This window comes from Pantherophis guttatus, chromosome 13, assembly GCF_059756535.1.
Source record: "Pantherophis guttatus breed Tessera chromosome 13, ASM5975653v1, whole genome shotgun sequence".
Lineage (NCBI taxonomy): Eukaryota > Metazoa > Chordata > Lepidosauria > Squamata > Colubridae > Pantherophis > Pantherophis guttatus.
In genome coordinates this window covers 144,105-165,356 of record NC_142075.1, presented here as the reverse complement: position 1 = coordinate 165,356, position 21,252 = coordinate 144,105, and positions in this window count along the sequence as shown.

The following is a 21,252-nucleotide window of genomic DNA, read 5'->3' as shown; positions in this document are numbered from 1 at the left end:
CTTAACTTGTGACACACAGCTCAGGTATGCAAAACAAACGTATATTCATGCACCTCACAGTCTGAGAAGCCCAAAAAATAGTCAATTTTTTCAAATCTGAGCTTTCCCTGAGGAGATAGAACAAAGTGCATCTCAGAATGGGCAGTACGGCTCAATTCAGCCAGAAAAATTAACTTTTGACACACAGCTCAGGTATGCAAAACAAACGTATATTCATGCACCCCACAGTCTGAGAAGCCCCAAAAAACAGTCAATTTTTTCAATTCTGAGCTTTCCCTGAGGAGATAGACCAAAGTGAATCTCAGAAAGGGCAGTAGGGCTCAATTCAGCCAGAAAACTTAACTTTTAACCCAAGCTCAGATTTTCAAAAGAAACAGATGTTCATGTTACGCAAAGTATGAAAACACCTAAAACACGCAATTCTCAAATCTGAACTTTACCTGAGGATCTGTATATCAGAATAGGCAGTAGGACACAATTCAGCTAGAAAACTTTTGACACACAGCTCAGGTATGCAAAACAAACGTATATTCATGCACCCCACAGTCTGAGAAGCCCAAAAAACAGTCAATTTTTTCAAATCTGAGCTTTCCCTGAGGAGATAGACCAAAGTGCATCTCAGAATGGGCAGTAGGGCTCAATTCAGCCAGAAAACTTAACTTTTGACACACAGCTCAGATATGCAAAACAAATATATATTCATGCACCCCACAGTCTGAGAAGCCCAAAAAACAGTCAATTTTTTCAAAGCTGAGCTTTCCCTGAGGAGATAGACCAAAGTGAATCTCAGAAAGGGCAGTAGGGCTCAATTCAGCCAGAAAACTTAACTTTTGACACACAGCTCAGATATGCAAACCAAATATATATTCATGTACCCCACAGTCTGAGAAGCCCAAAAAATAGTCAATTTTTTCAAATCTGAGCTTTCCCTGAGGAGATAAACCAAAGTGAATCTCAGAAAGGGCAGTAGGGCTCAATTCTGCCAGAAAACTTAACTTTTGACCCAAGCTCAGATTTTCAAAAGAAACACATGTTCATGTTACGCAAAGTATGAAAACAGCAAAAACACACAATTCTCAAATCTGAACTTTACCTGAGGATCTATATCTCAGAATAGGCAGTAGGACTCAATTCAGCCAGAAAACTTAACTTTTGACACACAGCTCAGGTATGCAAAACAAACGTATATTCATGCACCCCACAATCTGAGAAGCCCAAAAAACAGTCAATTTTTTCAAATCTGAGCTTTCCCTGAGGAGATAACCAAAGTGAATCTCAGAAAGGACAGTAGGGCTCAATTCAGCCAGAAAACTTAACTTTTGACACACAGCTCAGATATGCAAACCAAACATATATTCATGTACCCCACAGTCTGAGAAGCCCAAAAAACAGTCAATTTTTTCAAATCTGAGCTTTCCCTGAGGAGATAGACCAAAGTGAATCTCAGAAAGGGCAGTAGGGCTCAATTCAGCCAGAAAACTTAACTTTTGACCCAAGCTCAGATTTTCAAAAGAAACAGATGTTCATGTTACGCAAAGTATGAAAACACCTAAAACACACAATTCTCAAATCTGAACTTTACCTGAGGATCTGTATCTCAGAATAGGCAGTAGGATTCAATTCAGCTAGAAAACTTAACTTTTGACACACAGCTCACGTATGCAAAAGAAACGTATATTCATGCACCCCACAGTCTGAGAAGCCCAAAAAACAGTCAATTTTTTCAAATCTGAGCTTTCCCTGAGGAGATAGACCAAAGTGCATCTCAGAATGGGCAGTAGGGCTCAATTCAGCCAGAAAACTTAACTTTTGACACACAGCTCAGATATGCAAAACAAACATATATTCATGCACCCCACAGTCTGAGAAGCCCAAAAAACAGTCAATTTTTTCAAATCTGAGCTTTCCCTGAGATAGACCAAAGTGCATCTCAGAAAGGGCAGTAGGGCTCAATTCAGCCAGAAAACTTAACTTTTGACCCAAGCTCAGATTTTCAAAAGAAACAGATGTTCATGTTACGCAAAGTATGAAAACACCTAAAACACACAATTCTCAAATCTGAACTTTACCTGAGGATCTGTATCTCAGAATAGGCAGTAGGATTCAATTCAGCTAGAAAACTTAACTTTTGACACACAGCTCAGGTATGCAAAACAAACGTATATTCATGCACCCCACAGTCTGAGAAGCCCAAAAAACAGTCAATTTTTTCAAATCTGAGCTTTCCCTGAGGAGATAGAACAAAGTGCATCTCAGAATGGGCAGTACGGCTCAATTCAGCCAGAAAACTTAACTTTTGACACACAGCTCAGGTATGCAAAACAAACGTATATTCATGCACCCCACAGTCTGAGAAGCCCCAAAAACAGTCAATTTTTTCAAATCTGAGCTTTCCCTGAGGAGATAGAACAAAGTGCATCTCAGAATGGGCAGTAGGGCTCAATTCAGCCAGAAATCTTAACTTTTGACAAATAGCTCAGATATGCAAAACAAACATATATTCATGTACCCCACAGTCTGAGAAGCCCAAAAAACAGTCAATTTTTTCAAATCTGAGCTTTCCCTGAGGAGATAGACCAAAGTGAATCTCAGAAAGGGCAGTAGGGCTCAATTCAGCCAGAAAACTTAACTTTTGACCCAAGCTCAGATTTTCAAAAGAAACAGATGTTCATGTTACGCAAAGTATGAAAACACCTAAAACACGCAATTCTCAAATCTGAACTTTACCTGAGGATCTGTATATCAGAATAGGCAGTAGGACTCAATTCAGCCAGAAAACTTAACTTTTGACCCAAGCTCAGATTTTCAAAAGAAACACATGTTCATGTTTCGCAAAGTATGAAAACACCAAAAACACACAATTCTCAAATCTGAACTTTACCTGAGGCTAAGTATATCAGAATAGGCAGTAGGACTCAATTCAGCCAGAAAACTTTTGACACACAGCTCAGGTATGCAAAACAAACATATATTCATGCACCCCACAGTCTGAGAAGCCCAAAAAACAGTCAATTTTTTAAAATCTGAGCTTTCCCTGAGGAGATAGACCAAAGTGAATCTCAGAAAGGGCAGTAGGGCTCAATTCAGCCAGAAAACTTAACTTTTGACACACAGCTCAGATATGCAAACCAAACATATATTCATGTACCCCACAGTCTGAGAAGCCCAAAAAACAGTCAATTTTTTCAAATCTGAGCTTTCCCTGAGGAGATAGACCAAAGTGAATCTCAGAAAGGGCAGTAGGGCTCAATTCAGCCAGAAAACTTAACTTTTGACCCAAGCTCAGATTTTCAAAAGAAACAGATGTTCATGTTACGCAAAGTATGGAATCACCTAAAACACACAATTCTCAAATCTGAACTTTACCTGAGGATCTGTATCTCAGAATAGGCAGTAGGATTCAATTCAGCTAGAAAACTTAACTTTTGACACACAGCTCAGGTATGCAAAACAAACGTATATTCATGCACCCCACAGTCTGAGAAGCCCAAAAAACAGTCAATTTTTTCAAATCTGAGCTTTCCCTGAGGAGATAGACCAAAGTGCATCTCAGAATGGGCAGTAGGGCTCAATTCAGCCAGAAAACTTAACTTTTGACAAATAGCTCAGATATGCAAAACAAACATATATTCATGTACCCCACAGTCTGAGAAGCCCAAAAAACAGTCAATTTTTTCAAATCTGAGCTTTCCCTGAGGAGATAGACCAAAGTGAATCTCAGAAAGGGCAGTAGGGCTCAATTCAGCCAGAAAACTTAACTTTTGACCCAAGCTCAGATTTTCAAAAGAAACAGATGTTCATGTTACGCAAAGTATGAAAACACCTAAAACACGCAATTCTCAAATCTGAACTTTACCTGAGGATCTGTATATCAGAATAGGCAGTAGGACTCAATTCAGCCAGAAAACTTAACTTTTGACCCAAGCTCAGATTTTCAAAAGAAACACATGTTCATGTTTCGCAAAGTATGAAAACACCAAAAACACACAATTCTCAAATCTGAACTTTACCTGAGGATAAGTATATCAGAATAGGCAGTAGGACTCAATTCAGCCAGAAAACTTAACTTTTGACACACAGCTCAGGTATGCAAAACAAACGTATATTCATGCACCCCACAGTCTGAGAAGCCCAAAAAACAGTCAATTTTTTCAAATCTGAGCTTTCCCTTAGGAGATAGACCAAAGTGCATCTCAGAATGGGCAGTAGGGCTCAATTCAGCCAGAAAACTTAACTTTTGACACACAGCTCAGATATGCAAAACAAATATATATTCATGCACCCCACAGTCTGAGAAGCCCAAAAAACAGTCAATTTTTTCAAATCTGAGCTTTCCCTGAGATAGACCAAAGTGCATCTCAGAATGGGCAGTAGGGCTCAATTCAGCCAGAAAACTTAACTTGTGACACACAGCTCAGGTATGCAAAACAAACGTATATTCATGCACCTCACAGTCTGAGAAGCCCAAAAAATAGTCAATTTTTTCAAATCTGAGCTTTCCCTGAGGAGATAGAACAAAGTGCATCTCAGAATGGGCAGTACGGCTCAATTCAGCCAGAAAACTTAACTTTTGACACACAGCTCAGTTATGCAAAAGAAACGTATATTCATGCACCCCACAGTCTGAGAAGCCCAAAAAACAGTCAATTTTTTCAAATCTGAGCTTTCCCTGAGCAGATAGAACAAAGTGTATCTCAGAATGGGCAGTACGGCTCAATTCAGCCAGAAAACTTAACTTTTGACACACAGCTCAGGTATGCAAAACAAACGTATATTCATGCACCCCACAGTCTGAGAAGCCCAAAAAACAGTCAATTTTTTCAAATCTGAGCTTTTCCTGAGGAGATAGAACAAAGTGCATCTCAGAATAGGCAGTAGGGCTCAATTCAGCCAGAAAACTTAACTTTTGACCCAAGCTCAGATTTTCAAAAGAAACACATGTTCATGTTACGCAAAGTATGAAAACAGCAAAAACACACAATTCTCAAATCTGAACTTTACCTGAGGATCTGTATATCAGAATAGGCAATAGGACTCAATTCAGCCAGAAAACTTAGCTTTTGACACACAGCTCAGGTATGCAAAACAAACGTATATTCATGCACCCCACAATCTGAGAAGCCCAAAAAACAGTCAATTTTTTCAAATCTGAGCTTTCCCTGAGGAGATAACCAAAGTGAATCTCAGAAAGGGCAGTACGGCTCAATTCAGCCAGAAAACTTAACTTTTGACACACAGCTCAGATATGCAAACCAAACATATATTCATGTACCCCACAGTCTGAGAAGCCCAAAAAACAGTCAATTTTTTCAAATCTGAGCTTTCCCTGAGGAGATAGACCAAAGTGAATCTCAGAAAGGGCAGTAGGGCTCAATTCAGCCAGAAAACTTAACTTTTGACCCAAGCTCAGATTTTCAAAAGAAACAGATGTTCATGTTACGCAAAGTATGGAGACACCTAAAACACACAATTCTCAAATCTGAACTTTACCTGAGGATCTGTATCTCAGAATAGGCAGTAGGATTCAATTCAGCTAGAAAACTTAACTTTTGACACACAGCTCAGGTATGCAAAACAAACGTATATTCATGCACCCCACAATCTGAGAAGCCCAAAAAACAGTCAATTTTTTCAAATCTGAGCTTTTCCTGAGGAGATAGACCAAAGTGCATCTCAGAATGGGCAGTAGGGCTCAATTCAGCCAGAAAACTTAACTTTTGACACACAGCTCAGATATGCAAAACAAATATATATTCATGCACCCCACAGTCTGAGAAGCCCAAAAAACAGTCAATTTTTTCAAATCTGAGCTTTCCCTGAGATAGACCAAAGTGCATCTCAGAATGGGCAGTAGGGCTCAATTCAGCCAGAAAACTTAACTTGTGACACACAGCTCAGGTATGCAAAACAAACGTATATTCATGCACCTCACAGTCTGAGAAGCCCAAAAAATAGTCAATTTTTTCAAATCTGAGCTTTCCCTGAGGAGATAGAACAAAGTGCATCTCAGAATGGGCAGTACGGCTCAATTCAGCCAGAAAAATTAACTTTTGACACACAGCTCAGGTATGCAAAACAAACGTATATTCATGCACCCCACAGTCTGAGAAGCCCCAAAAACAGTCAATTTTTTCAAATCTGAGCTTTCCCTGAGGAGATAGAACAAAGTGCATCTCAGAATGGGCAGTATGGCTCAATTCAGCCAGAAATCTTAACTTTTGACACACAGCTCAGATATGCAAAACAAACATATATTCATGTACCCCACAGTCTGAGAAGCCCAAAAAACAGTCAATTTTTTCAAATCTGAGCTTTCCCTGAGGAGATAGACCAAAGTGAATCTCAGAAAGGGCAGTGGGGCTCAATTCAGCCAGAAAACTTAACTTTTGACCCAAGCTCAGATTTTCAAAAGAAACACATGTTCATGTTACGCAAAGTATGAAAACACCTAAAACACGCAATTCTCAAATCTGAACTTTACCTGAGGATCTGTATATCAGAATAGGCAGTAGGACACAATTCAGCCAGAAAACTTTTGACACACAGCTCAGGTATGCAAAACAAACGTATATTCATGCAACCCACAGTCTGAGAAGCCCAAAAAACAGTCATTTTTTTTCAAATCTGAGCTTTCCCTGAGGAGATAGACCAAAGTGAATCTCAGAAAGGGCAGTAGGGCTCAATTCTGCCAGAAAACTTAACTTTTGACACACAGCTCAGATATGCAAACCAAATATATATTCATGTACCCCACAGTCTGAGAAGCCCAAAAAACAGTCAATTTTTTCAAATCTGAGCTTTCCCTGAGGAGATAGACCAAAGTGAATCTCAGAAAGGGCAGTAGGGCTCAATTCAGCCAGAAAACTTAACTTTTGACACACAGCTCAGATATGCAAACCAAATATATATTCATGTACCCCACAGTCTGAGAAGCCCAAAAAATAGTCAATTTTTTCAAATCTGAGCTTTCCCTGAGGAGATAAACCAAAGTGAATCTCAGAAATGGCAGTAGGGCTCAATTATGCCAGAAAACTTAACTTTTGACCCAAGCTCAGATTTTCAAAAGAAACACATGTTCATGTTACGCAAAGTATGAAAACAGCAAAAACACACAATTCTCAAATCTGAACTTTACCTGAGGATCTATATCTCAGAATAGGCAGTAGGACTCAATTCAGCCAGAAAACTTAACTTTTGACACACAGCTCAGGTATGCAAAACAAACGTATATTCATGCACCCCACAATCTGAGAAGCCCAAAAAACAGTCAATTTTTTCAAATCTGAGCTTTCCCTGAGGAGATAACCAAAGTGAATCTCAGAAAGGACAGTAGGGCTCAATTCAGCCAGAAAACTTAACTTTTGACACACAGCTCAGATATGCAAACCAAACATATATTCATGTACCCCACAGTCTGAGAAGCCCAAAAAACAGTCAATTTTTTCAAATCTGAGCTTTCCCTGAGGAGATAGACCAAAGTGAATCTCAGAAAGGGCAGTAGGGCTCAATTCAGCCAGAAAACTTAACTTTTGACCCAAGCTCAGATTTTCAAAAGAAACAGATGTTCATGTTACGCAAAGTATGAAAACACCTAAAACACACAATTCTCAAATCTGAACTTTACCTGAGGATCTGTATCTCAGAATAGGCAGTAGGATTCAATTCAGCTAGAAAACTTAACTTTTGACACACAGCTCAGGTATGCAAAACAAACGTATATTCATGCACCCACAGTCTGAGAAGCCCAAAAAACAGTCAATTTTTTCAAATCTGAGCTTTCCCTGAGCAGATAGAACAAAGTGCATCTCAGAATGGGCAGTACGGCTCAATTCAGCCAGAAAACTTAACTTTTGACACACAGCTCAGGTATGCAAAACAAACGTATATTCATGCACCCCACAGTCTGAGAAGCCCAAAAAACAGTCAATTTTTTCAAATCTGAGCTTTTCCTGAGGAGATAGAACAAAGTGCATCTCAGAATAGGCAGTAGGACTCAATTCAGCCAGAAAACTAAACTTTTGACCCAAGCTCAGATTTTCAAAAGAGACACATGTTCATGTTTCGCAAAGTATGGAAACACCGAAAACACACAATTCTCAAATCTGAACTTTACCTGAGGATCTGTATATCAGAAGAGGCAGTAGGACTCAATTCAGCCAGAAAACTTTTGACACACAGCTCAGGTATGCAAAACAAACGTATATTCATGCACCCCACAGACTGAGAAGGCCAAAAAACAGTCAATTTTTTCAAATCTGAGCTTTCCCTGAGGAGATAGACCAAAGTGAATCTCAGAAAGGGCAGTAGGCCTCAATTCATCCAGAAAACTTAACTTTTGACACACAGCTCAGATATGCAAACCAAACATATATTCATGCACCCCACAGTCTGAGAAGCCCAAAAAACAGTCAATTTTTTCAAATCTGAGCTCTCCCTGAGGAGATAGAACAAAGTGCATCTCAGAATGGGCAGTATGGCTCAATTCAGCCAGAAAACTTAACTTTTGACACACAGCTCAGGTATGCAAAACAAACGTATATTCATGCACCCCACAGTCTGAGAAGCCCAAAAAACAGTCAATTTTTTCAAATCTGAGCTTTCCCTGAGGAGATAGAACAAACTGCATCTCAGAATGGGCAGTATGGCTCAATTCAGCCAGAAATCTTAACTTTTGACACACAGCTCAGATATGCAAAACAAACATATATTCATGTACCCCACAGTCTGAGAAGCCCAAAAAACAGTCAATTTTTTCAAATCTGAGCTTTCCCTGAGGAGATAGACCAAAGTGAATCTCAGAAAGGGCAGTAGGGCTCAATTCAGCGGAAAAACTTAACTTTTGACCCAAGCTCAGATTTTCAAAAGAAACAGATGTTCATGTTACGCAAAGTATGAAAACACCTAAAACACACAATTCTCAAATCTGAACTTTACCTGAGGATCTGTATATCAGAATAGGCAGTAGGATTCAATTCAGCCAGAAAACTTAACTTTTGACACACAGCTCAGGTATGCAAAAGAAACGTATATTCATGCACCCCACAGTCTGAGAAGCCCAAAAAACAGTCAATTTTTTCAAATCTGAGCTTTCCCTGAGGAGATAGACCAAAGTGCATCTCAGAATGGGCAGTAGGGCTCAATTCAGCCAGAAAACTTAACTTTTGACACACAGCTCAGATATGCAAAACAAACATATATTCATGCACCCCACAGTCTGAGAAGCCGAAAAAACAGTCAATTTTTTCAAATCTGAGCTTTCCCTGAGATAGACCAAAGTGCATCTCAGAATGGGCAGTAGGCCTCAATTCAGCCAGAAAACTTAACTTTTCACACACAGCTCAGATATGCAAAACAAACATATATTCATGTACCCGACACTCTGAAAAGCCCAAAAAACAGTCATTTTTTTCAAATCTGAGCTTTCCCTGAGCAGATAGACCAAAGTGAATCTCAGAAAGGGCAGTAGGGCTCAATTCAGCCAGAAAACTTAACTTTTGACCCAAGCTCAGATTTTCAAAAGAAACAGATGTTCATGTTACGCAAAGTATGAAAAGAGCAAAAACACACAATTCTAAAATCTGAACTTTACCTGAGGATCTGTATATCAGAATAGGCAGTATTACTCAATTCAGCCAGAAAACTTAACTTTTGACACACAGCTCAGGTATGCAAAAGAAACGTATATTCATGCACCCCACAGTCTAAGAAGCCCAAAAAACAGTCAATTTTTTCAAACCTGAGCTTTCCCTGAGGAGATAGACCAAAGTGCATCTCAGAATGGGCAGTAGGGCTCAATTCAGCCAGAAAACTTAACTTTTGACACACAGCTCAGGTATGCAAAACAAACGTATATTCATGCACCCCACAGTCTGAGAAGCCCAAAAAACAGTCAATTTTTTCAAACCTGAGCTTTCCCTGAGGAGATAGACCAAAGTGCATCTCAGAATGGGCAGTAGGGCTCAATTCAGCCAGAAATCTTAACTTTTGACACACAGCTCAGATATGCAAAACAAACATATATTCATGTACCCCACAGTCTGAGAAGCCCAAAAAACAGTCAATTTTTTCAAATCTGAGCTTTCCCTGAGGAGATAGACCAAAGTGAATCTCAGAAAGGGCAGTAGGGCTCAATTCAGCCAGAAAACTTAACTTTTAACCCAAGCTCAGATTTTCAAAAGAAACAGATGTTCATGTTACGCAAAGTATGAAAACACCTAAAACACGCAATTCTCAAATCTGAACTTTACCTGAGGATCTGTATATCAGAATAGGCAGTAGGACACAATTCAGCCAGAAAACTTTTGACACACAGCTCAGGTATGCAAAACAAACGTATATTCATGCAACCCACAGTCTGAGAAGCCCAAAAAACAGTCATTTTTTTTCAAATCTGAGCTTTCCCTGAGGAGATAGACCAAAGTGAATCTCAGAAAGGGCAGTAGGGCTCAATTCTGCCAGAAAACTTAACTTTTGACACACAGCTCCGATATGCAAACCAAATATATATTCATGTACCCCACAGTCTGAGAAGCCCAAAAAACAGTCAATTTTTTCAAATCTGAGCTTTCCCTGAGGAGATAGACCAAAGTGAATCTCAGAAAGGGCAGTAGGGCTCAATTCAGCCAGAAAACTTAACTTTTGACACACAGCTCAGATATGCAAACCAAATATATATTCATGTACCCCACAGTCTGAGAAGCCCAAAAAATAGTCAATTTTTTCAAATCTGAGCTTTCCCTGAGGAGATAAACCAAAGTGAATCTCAGAAAGGGCAGTAGGGCTCAATTCTGCCAGAAAACTTAACTTTTGACCCAAGCTCAGATTTTCAAAAGAAACACATGTTCATGTTACGCAAAGTATGAAAACAGCAAAAACACACAATTCTCAAATCTGAACTTTACCTGAGGATCTATATCTCAGAATAGGCAGTAGGACTCAATTCAGCCAGAAAACTTAACTTTTGACACACAGCTCAGGTATGCAAAACAAACGTATATTCATGCACCCCACAATCTGAGAAGCCCAAAAAACAGTCAATTTTTTCAAATCTGAGCTTTCCCTGAGGAGATAACCAAAGTGAATGTCAGAAAGGACAGTAGGGCTCAATTCAGCCAGAAAACTTAACTTTTGACACACAGCTCAGATATGCAAACCAAACATATATTCATGTACCCCACAGTCTGAGAAGCCCAAAAAACAGTCAATTTTTTCAAATCTGAGCTTTCCCTGAGGAGATAGACCAAAGTGAATCTCAGAAAGGGCAGTAGGGCTCAATTCAGCCAGAAAACTTAACTTTTGACCCAAGCTCAGATTTTCAAAAGAAACAGATGTTCATGTTACGCAAAGTATGAAAACACCTAAAACACACAATTCTCAAATCTGAACTTTACCTGAGGATCTGTATCTCAGAATAGGCAGTAGGATTCAATTCAGCTAGAAAACTTAACTTTTGACACACAGCTCAGGTATGCAAAACAAACGTATATTCATGCACCCACAGTCTGAGAAGCCCAAAAAACAGTCAATTTTTTCAAATCTGAGCTTTCCCTGAGCAGATAGAACAAAGTGCATCTCAGAATGGGCAGTACGGCTCAATTCAGCCAGAAAACTTAACTTTTGACACACAGCTCAGGTATGCAAAACAAACGTATATTCATGCACCCCACAGTCTGAGAAGCCCAAAAAACAGTCAATTTTTTCAAATCTGAGCTTTTCCTGAGGAGATAGAACAAAGTGCATCTCAGAATAGGCAGTAGGACTCAATTCAGCCAGAAAACTAAACTTTTGACCCAAGCTCAGATTTTCAAAAGAGACACATGTTCATGTTTCGCAAAGTATGGAAACACCGAAAACACACAATTCTCAAATCTGAACTTTACCTGAGGATCTGTATATCAGAATAGGCAGTAGGACTCAATTCAGCCAGAAAACTTTTGACACACAGCTCAGATATGCAAAACAAACATATATTCATGTACCCCACAGTCTGAGAAGCCCAAAAAACAGTCAATTTTTTCCAATCTGAGCTTTCCCTGAGGAGATAGACCAAAGTGAATCTCAGAAAAGGCAGTAGGGCTCAATTCAGCGGAAAAACTTAACTTTTGACCCAAGCTCAGATTTTCAAAAGAAACAGATGTTCATGTTACGCAAAGTATGAAAACACCTAAAACACACAATTCTCAAATCTGAACTTTACCTGAGGATCTGTATATCAGAATAGGCAGTAGGATTCAATTCAGCTAGAAAACTTAACTTTTGACACACAGCTCAGGTATGCAAAAGAAACGTATATTCATGCACCCCACAGTCTGAGAAGCCCAAAAAACAGTCAATTTTTTCAAATCTGAGCTTTCCCTGAGGAGATAGACCAAAGTGCATCTCAGAATGGGCAGTAGGGCTCAATTCAGCCAGAAAACTTAACTTTTGACACACAGCTCAGATATGCAAAACAAACATATATTCATGCACCCCACAGTCTGAGAAGCCGAAAAAACAGTCAATTTTTTCAAATCTGAGCTTTCCCTGAGATAGACCAAAGTGCATCTCAGAATGGGCAGTAGGGCTCAATTCAGCCAGAAAACTTAACTTTTGACACACAGCTCAGGTATGCAAAACAAACGTATATTCATGCACCCCACAGTCTGAGAAGCCCAAAAAACAGTCAATTTTTTCAAATCTGAGCTTTTCCTGAGGAGATAGAACAAAGTGCATCTCAGAATAGGCAGTAGGACTCAATTCAGCCAGAAAACTAAACTTTTGACCCAAGCTCAGATTTTCAAAAGAGACACATGTTCATGTTTCGCAAAGTATGGAAACACCGAAAACACACAATTCTCAAATCTGAACTTTACCTGAGGATCTGTATATCAGAATAGGCAGTAGGACTCAATTCAGCCAGAAAACTTTTGACACACAGCTCAGATATGCAAAACAAACATATATTCATGTACCCCACAGTCTGAGAAGCCCAAAAAACAGTCAATTTTTTCCAATCTGAGCTTTCCCTGAGGAGATAGACCAAAGTGAATCTCAGAAAAGGCAGTAGGGCTCAATTCAGCGGAAAAACTTAACTTTTGACCCAAGCTCAGATTTTCAAAAGAAACAGATGTTCATGTTACGCAAAGTATGAAAACACCTAAAACACACAATTCTCAAATCTGAACTTTACCTGAGGATCTGTATATCAGAATAGGCAGTAGGATTCAATTCAGCTAGAAAACTTAACTTTTGACACACAGCTCAGGTATGCAAAAGAAACGTATATTCATGCACCCCACAGTCTGAGAAGCCCAAAAAACAGTCAATTTTTTCAAATCTGAGCTTTCCCTGAGGAGATAGACCAAAGTGCATCTCAGAATGGGCAGTAGGGCTCAATTCAGCCAGAAAACTTAACTTTTGACACACAGCTCAGATATGCAAAACAAACATATATTCATGCACCCCACAGTCTGAGAAGCCGAAAAAACAGTCAATTTTTTCAAATCTGAGCTTTCCCTGAGATAGACCAAAGTGCATCTCAGAATAGGCAGTAGGCCTCAATTCAGCCAGGAAACTTAACTTTTCACACACAGCTCAGATATGCAAAACAAACATATATTCATGTACCCGACACTCTGAAAAGCCCAAAAAACAGTCATTTTTTTCAAATCTGAGCTTTCCCTGAGCAGATAGACCAAAGTGAATCTCAGAAAGGGCAGTAGGGCTCAATTCAGCCAGAAAACTTAACTTTTGACCCAAGCTCAGATTTTCAAAAGAAACAGATGTTCATGTTACGCAAAGTATGAAAACAGCAAAAACACACAATTCTAAAATCTGAACTTTACCTGAGGATCTGTATATCAGAATAGGCAGTATTACTCAATTCAGCCAGAAAACTTAACTTTTGACACACAGCTCAGGTATGCAAAACAAACGTATATTCATGTACCCCACAGTCTAAGAAGCCCAAAAAACAGTCAATTTTTTCAAACCTGAGCTTTCCCTGAGGAGATAGACCAAAGTGCATCTCAGAATGGGCAGTAGGGCTCAATTCAGCCAGAAAACTTAACTTTTGACACACAGCTCAGGTATGCAAAACAAACGTATATTCATGCACCCCACAGTCTGAGAAGCCCAAAAAACAGTCAATTATTTCAAACCTGAGCTTTCCCTGAGGAGATAGACCACAGTGCATCTCAGAATGGGCAGTAGGGCTCAATTCAGCCAGAAAACTTAACTTTTGACACACAGCTCAGGTATGCAAAACAAACGTATATTCATGCACCCCACAGTCTGAGAAGCCCAAAAAACAGTCAATTTTTTCAAATCTGAGCTTTCCCTGAGGAGATAGAACAAAGTGCATCTCAGAATGGGCAGTACGGCTCAATTCAGCCAGAAAAATTAACTTTTGACACACAGCTCAGGTATGCAAAACAAACGTATATTCATGCACCCCACAGTCTGAGAAGCCCCAAAAACAGTCAATTTTTTCAAATCTGAGCTTTCCCTGAGGAGATAGAACAAAGTGCATCTCAGAAATGGCAGTAGGGCTCAATTCTGCCAGAAAACTTAACTTTTGACCCAAGCTCAGATTTTCAAAAGAAACACATGTTCATGTTACGCAAAGTATGAAAACAGCAAAAACACACAATTCTCAAATCTGAACCTTACCTGAGGATCTATATCTCAGAATAGGCAGTAGGACTCAATTCAGCCAGAAAACTTAACTTTTGACACACAGCTCAGGTATGCAAAACAAACGTATATTCATGCACCCCACAATCTGAGAAGCCCAAAAAACAGTCAATTTTTTCAAATCTGAGCTTTCCCTGAGGAGATAACCAAAGTGAATCTCAGAAAGGACAGTAGGGCTCAATTCAGCCAGAAAACTTAACTTTTGACACACAGCTCAGATATGCAAACCAAACATATATTCATGTACCCCACAGTCTGAGAAGCCCAAAAAACAGTCAATTTTTTCAAATCTGAGCTTTCCCTGAGGAGATAGACCAAAGTGAATCTCAGAAAGGGCAGTAGGGCTCAATTCAGCCAGAAAACTTAACTTTTGACCCAAGCTCAGATTTTCAAAAGAAACAGATGTTCATGTTACGCAAAGTATGAAAACACCTAAAACACACAATTCTCAAATCTGAACTTTACCTGAGGATCTGTATCTCAGAATAGGCAGTAGGATTCAATTCAGCCAGAAAACTTAACTTTTGACACACAGCTCAGATATGCAAACCAAACATATATTCATGTACCCCACAGTCTGAGAAGCCCAAAAAACAGTCAATTTTTTCAAATCTGAGCTTTCCCTGAGGAGATAGACCAAAGTGAATCTCAGAAAGGGCAGTAGGGCTCAATTCAGCCAGAAAACTTAACTTTTGACCCAAGCTCAGATTTTCAAAAGAAACAGATGTTCATGTTACGCAAAGTATGAAAACACCTAAAACACGCAATTCTCAAATCTGAACTTTACCTGAGGATCTGTATATCAGAATAGGCAGTAGGACTCAATTCAGCCAGAAAACTTAACTTTTGACCCAAGCTCAGATTTTCAAAAGAAACACATGTTCATGTTTCGCAAAGTATGAAAACACCAAAAACACACAATTCTCAAATCTGAACTTTACCTGAGGATAAGTATATCAGAATAGGCAGTAGGACTCAATTCAGCCAGAAAACTTTTGACACACAGCTCAGGTATGCAAAACAAACGTATATTCATGCAACCCACAGTCTGAGAAGCCCAAAAAACAGTCAATTTTTTCAAATCTGAGCTTTCCCTGAGGAGATAACCAAAGTGAATCTCAGAAAGGACAGTAGGGCTCAATTCAGCCAGAAAACTTAACTTTTGACACACAGCTCAGATATGCAAACCAAACATATATTCATGTACCCCACAGTCTGAGAAGCCCAAAAAACAGTCAATTTTTTCAAATCTGAGCTTTCCCTGAGGAGATAGACCAAAGTGAATCTCAGAAAGGGCAGTAGGGCTCAATTCAGCCAGAAAACTTAACTTTTGACCCAAGCTCAGATTTTCAAAAGAAACAGATGTTCATGTTACGCAAAGTATGAAAACACCTAAAACACACAATTCTCAAATCTGAACTTTACCTGAGGATCTGTATCTCAGAATAGGCAGTAGGATTCAATTCAGCCAGAAAACTTAACTTTTGACACACAGCTCAGATATGCAAACCAAACATATATTCATGTACCCCACAGTCTGAGAAGCCCAAAAAACAGTCAATTTTTTCAAATCTGAGCTTTCCCTGAGGAGATAGACCAAAGTGAATCTCAGAAAGGGCAGTAGGGCTCAATTCAGCCAGAAAACTTAACTTTTGACCCAAGCTCAGATTTTCAAAAGAAACAGATGTTCATGTTACGCAAAGTATGAAAACACCTAAAACACGCAATTCTCAAATCTGAACTTTACCTGAGGATCTGTATATCAGAATAGGCAGTAGGACTCAATTCAGCCAGAAAACTTAACTTTTGACCCAAGCTCAGATTTTCAAAAGAAACACATGTTCATGTTTCGCAAAGTATGAAAACACCAAAAACACACAATTCTCAAATCTGAACTTTACCTGAGGATAAGTATATCAGAATAGGCAGTAGGACTCAATTCAGCCAGAAAACTTTTGACACACAGCTCAGGTATGCAAAACAAACGTATATTCATGCAACCCACAGTCTGAGAAGCCCAAAAAACAGTCAATTTTTTCAAATCTGAGCTTTCCCTGAGGAGATAGACCAAAGTGAATCTCAGAAAGGGCAGTAGGGCTCAATTCAGCCAGAAAACTTAACTTTTGACACACAGCTCAGATATGCAAACCAAACATATATTCATGTACCCTACAGTCTGAGAAGCCCAAAAAACAGTCAATTTTTTCAAATCTGAGCTTTCCCTGAGGAGATAGACCAAAGTGAATCTCAGAAAGGGCAGTAGGGCTCAATTCAGCCAGAAAACTTAACTTTTGACCCAAGCTCAGATTTTCAAAAGAAACAGATGTTCATGTTACGCAAAGTATGAAAACACCTAAAACACGCAATTCTCAAATCTGAACTTTACCTGAGGATCTGTATATCAGAATAGGCAGTAGGACTCAATTCAGCCAGAAAACTTAACTTTTGACCCAAGCTCAGATTTTCAAAAGAAACACATGTTCATGTTTCGCAAAGTATGAAAACACCAAAAACACACAATTCTCAAATCTGAACTTTACCTGAGGATAAGTATATCAGAATAGGCAGTAGGACTCAATTCAGCCAGAAAACTTTTGACACACAGCTCAGGTATGCAAAACAAACGTATATTCATGCAACCCACAGTCTGAGAAGCCCAAAAAACAGTCAATTTTTTCAAATCTGAGCTTTCCCTGAGGAGATAGACCAAAGTGAATCTCAGAAAGGGCAGTAGGGCTCAATTCAGCCAGAAAACTTAACTTTTAACCCAAGCTCAGATTTTCAAAAGAAACAGATGTTCATGTTACGCAAAGTATGAAAACACCTAAAACACGCAATTCTCAAATCTGAACTTTACCTGAGGATCTGTATATCAGAATAGGCAGTAGGACACAATTCAGCCAGAAAACTTTTGACACACAGCTCAGGTATGCAAAACAAACGTATATTCATGCAACTCACAGTCTGAGAAGCCCAAAAAACAGTCATTTTTTTCAAATCTGAGCTTTCCCTTAGGAGATAGACCAAAGTGAATCTCAGAAAGGGCAGTAGGGCTCAATTCTGCCAGAAAACTTAACTTTTGACACACAGCTCAGATATGCAAACCAAATATATATTCATGTACCCCACAGTCTGAGAAGCCCAAAAAACAGTCAATTTTTTCAAATCTGAGCTTTCCCTGAGGAGATAGACCAAAGTGAATCTCAGAAAGGGCAGTAGGGCTCAATTCAGCCAGAAAACTTAACTTTTGACACACAGCTCAGATATGCAAACCAAATATATATTCATGTACCCCACAGTCTGAGAAGCCCAAAAAATAGTCAATTTTTTCAAATCTGAGCTTTCCCTGAGGAGATAAACCAAAGTGAATCTCAGAAAGGGCAGTAGGGCTCAATTCTGCCAGAAAACTTAACTTTTGACCAAAGCTCAGATTTTCAAAAGAAACACATGTTCATGTTACGCAAAGTATGAAAACAGCAAAAACACACAATTCTCAAATCTGAACTTTACCTGAGGATCTATATCTCAGAATAGGCAGTAGGACTCAATTCAGCCAGAAAACTTAACTTTTGACACACAGCTCGGGTATGCAAAACAAACGTATATTCATGCACCCCACAGTCTGAGAAGCCCAAAAAACAGTCAATTTTTTCAAATCTGAGCTTTCCCTGAGGAGATAGACCAAAGTGCATCTCAGAATGGGCAGTAGGGCTCAATTCAGCCAGAAAACTTAACTTTTGACACACAGCTCAGATATGCAAAACAAATATATATTCATGCACCCCACAGTCTGAGAAGCCCAAAAAACAGTCAATTTTTTCAAATCTGAGCTTTCCCTGAGATAGACCAAAGTGCATCTCAGAATGGGCAGTAGGGCTCAATTCAGCCAGAAAACTTAACTTGTGACACACAGCTCAGGTATGCAAAACAAACGTATATTCATGCACCTCACAGTCTGAGAAGCCCAAAAAATAGTCAATTTTTTCAAATCTGAGCTTTCCCTGAGGAGATAGAACAAAGTGCATCTCAGAATGGGCAGTACGGCTCAATTCAGCCAGAAAAATTAACTTTTGACACACAGCTCAGGTATGCAAAACAAACGTATATTCATGCACCCCACAGTCTGAGAAGCCCCAAAAAACAGTCAATTTTTTCAAATCTGAGCTTTCCCTGAGGAGATAGACCAAAGTGAATCTCAGAAAGGGCAGTAGGGCTCAATTCAGCCAGAAAACTTAACTTTTAACCCAAGCTCAGATTTTCAAAAGAAACAGATGTTCATGTTACGCAAAGTATGAAAACACCTAAAACACGCAATTCTCAAATCTGAACTTTACCTGAGGATCTGTATATCAGAATAGGCAGTAGGACACAATTCAGCTAGAAAACTTTTGACACACAGCTCAGGTATGCAAAACAAACGTATATTCATGCACCCCACAGTCTGAGAAGCCCAAAAAACAGTCAATTTTTTCAAATCTGAGCTTTCCCTGAGGAGATAGACCAAAGTGCATCTCAGAATGGGCAGTAGGGCTCAATTCAGCCAGAAAACTTAACTTTTGACACACAGCTCAGATATGCAAAACAAATATATATTCATGCACCCCACAGTCTGAGAAGCCCAAAAAACAGTCAATTTTTTCAAATCTGAGCTTTCCCTGAGGAGATAGACCAAAGTGAATCTCAGAAAGGGCAGTAGGGCTCAATTCAGCCAGAAAACTTAACTTTTGACACACAGCTCAGATATGCAAACCAAATATATATTCATGTACCCCACAGTCTGAGAAGCCCAAAAAATAGTCAATTTTTTCAAATCTGAGCTTTCCCTGAGGAGATAAACCAAAGTGAATCTCAGAAAGGGCAGTAGGGCTCAATTCTGCCAGAAAACTTAACTTTTGACCCAAGCTCAGATTTTCAAAAGAAACACATGTTCATGTTACGCAAAGTATGAAAACAGCAAAAACACACAATTCTCAAATCTGAACTTTACCTGAGGATCTATATCTCAGAATAGGCAGTAGGACTCAATTCAGCCAGAAAACTTAACTTTTGACACACAGCTCAGGTATGCAAAACAAACGTATATTCATGCACCCCACAATCTGAGAAGCCCAAAAAACAGTCAATTTTTTCAAATCTGAGCTTTCCCTGAGGAGATAACCAAAGTGAATCTCAGAAAGGACAGTAGGGCTCAATTCAGCCAGAAAACTTAACTTTTGACACACAGCTCAGATATGCAAACCAAACATATATTCATGTACCCCACAGTCTGAGAAGCCCAAAAAACAGTCAATTTTTTCAAATCTGAGCTTTCCCTGAGGAGATAGACCAAAGTGAATCTCAGAAAGGGCAGTAGGGCTCAATTCAGCCAGAAAACTTAACTTTTGACCCAAGCTCAGATTTTCAAAAGAAACAGATGTTCATGTTACGCAAAGTATGAAAACACCTAAAACACACAATTCTCAAATCTGAACTTTACCTGAGGATCTGTATCTCAGAATAGGCAGTAGGATTCAATTCAGCTAGAAAACTTAACTTTTGACACACAGCTCACGTATGCAAAACAAACGTATATTCATGCACCTCACAGTCTGAGAAGCCCAAAAAATAGTCAATTTTTTCAAATCTGAGCTTTCCCTGAGGAGATAGAACAAAGTGCATCTCAGAATGGGCAGTACGGCTCAATTCAGCCAGAAAAATTAACTTTTGACACACAGCTCAGGTATGCAAAACAAACGTATATTCATGCACCCCACAGTCTGAGAAGCCCCAAAAAACAGTCAATTTTTTCAAATCTGAGCTTTCCCTGAGGAGATAGACCAAAGTGAATCTCAGAAAGGGCAGTAGGGCTCAATTCAGCCAGAAAACTTAACTTTTAACCCAAGCTCAGATTTTCAAAAGAAACAGATGTTCATGTTACGCAAAGTATGAAAACACCTAAAACACGCAATTCTCAAATCTGAACTTTACCTGAGGATCTGTATATCAGAATAGGCAGTAGGACACAATTCAGCTAGAAAACTTTTGACACACAGCTCAGGTATGCAAAACAAACGTATATTCATGCACCCCACAGTCTGAGAAGCCCAAAAAACAGTCAATTTTTTCAAATCTGAGCTTTCCCTGAGGAGATAGACCAAAGTGCATCTCAGAATGGGCAGTAGGGCTCAATTCAGCCAGAAAACTTAACTTTTGACACACAGCTCAGATATGCAAAACAAATATATATTCATGCACCCCACAGTCTGAGAAGCCCAAAAAACAGTCAATTTTTTCAAATCTGAGCTTTCCCTGAGGAGATAGACCAAAGTGAATCTCAGAAAGGGCAGTAGGGCTCAATTCAGCCAGAAAACTTAACTTTTGACACACAGCTCAGATATGCAAACCAAATATATATTCATGTACCCCACAGTCTGAGAAGCCCAAAAAATAGTCAATTTTTTCAAATCTGAGCTTTCCCTGAGGAGATAAACCAAAGTGAATCTCAGAAAGGGCAGTAGGGCTCAATTCTGCCAGAAAACTTAACTTTTGACCCAAGCTCAGATTTTCAAAAGAAACACATGTTCATGTTACGCAAAGTAT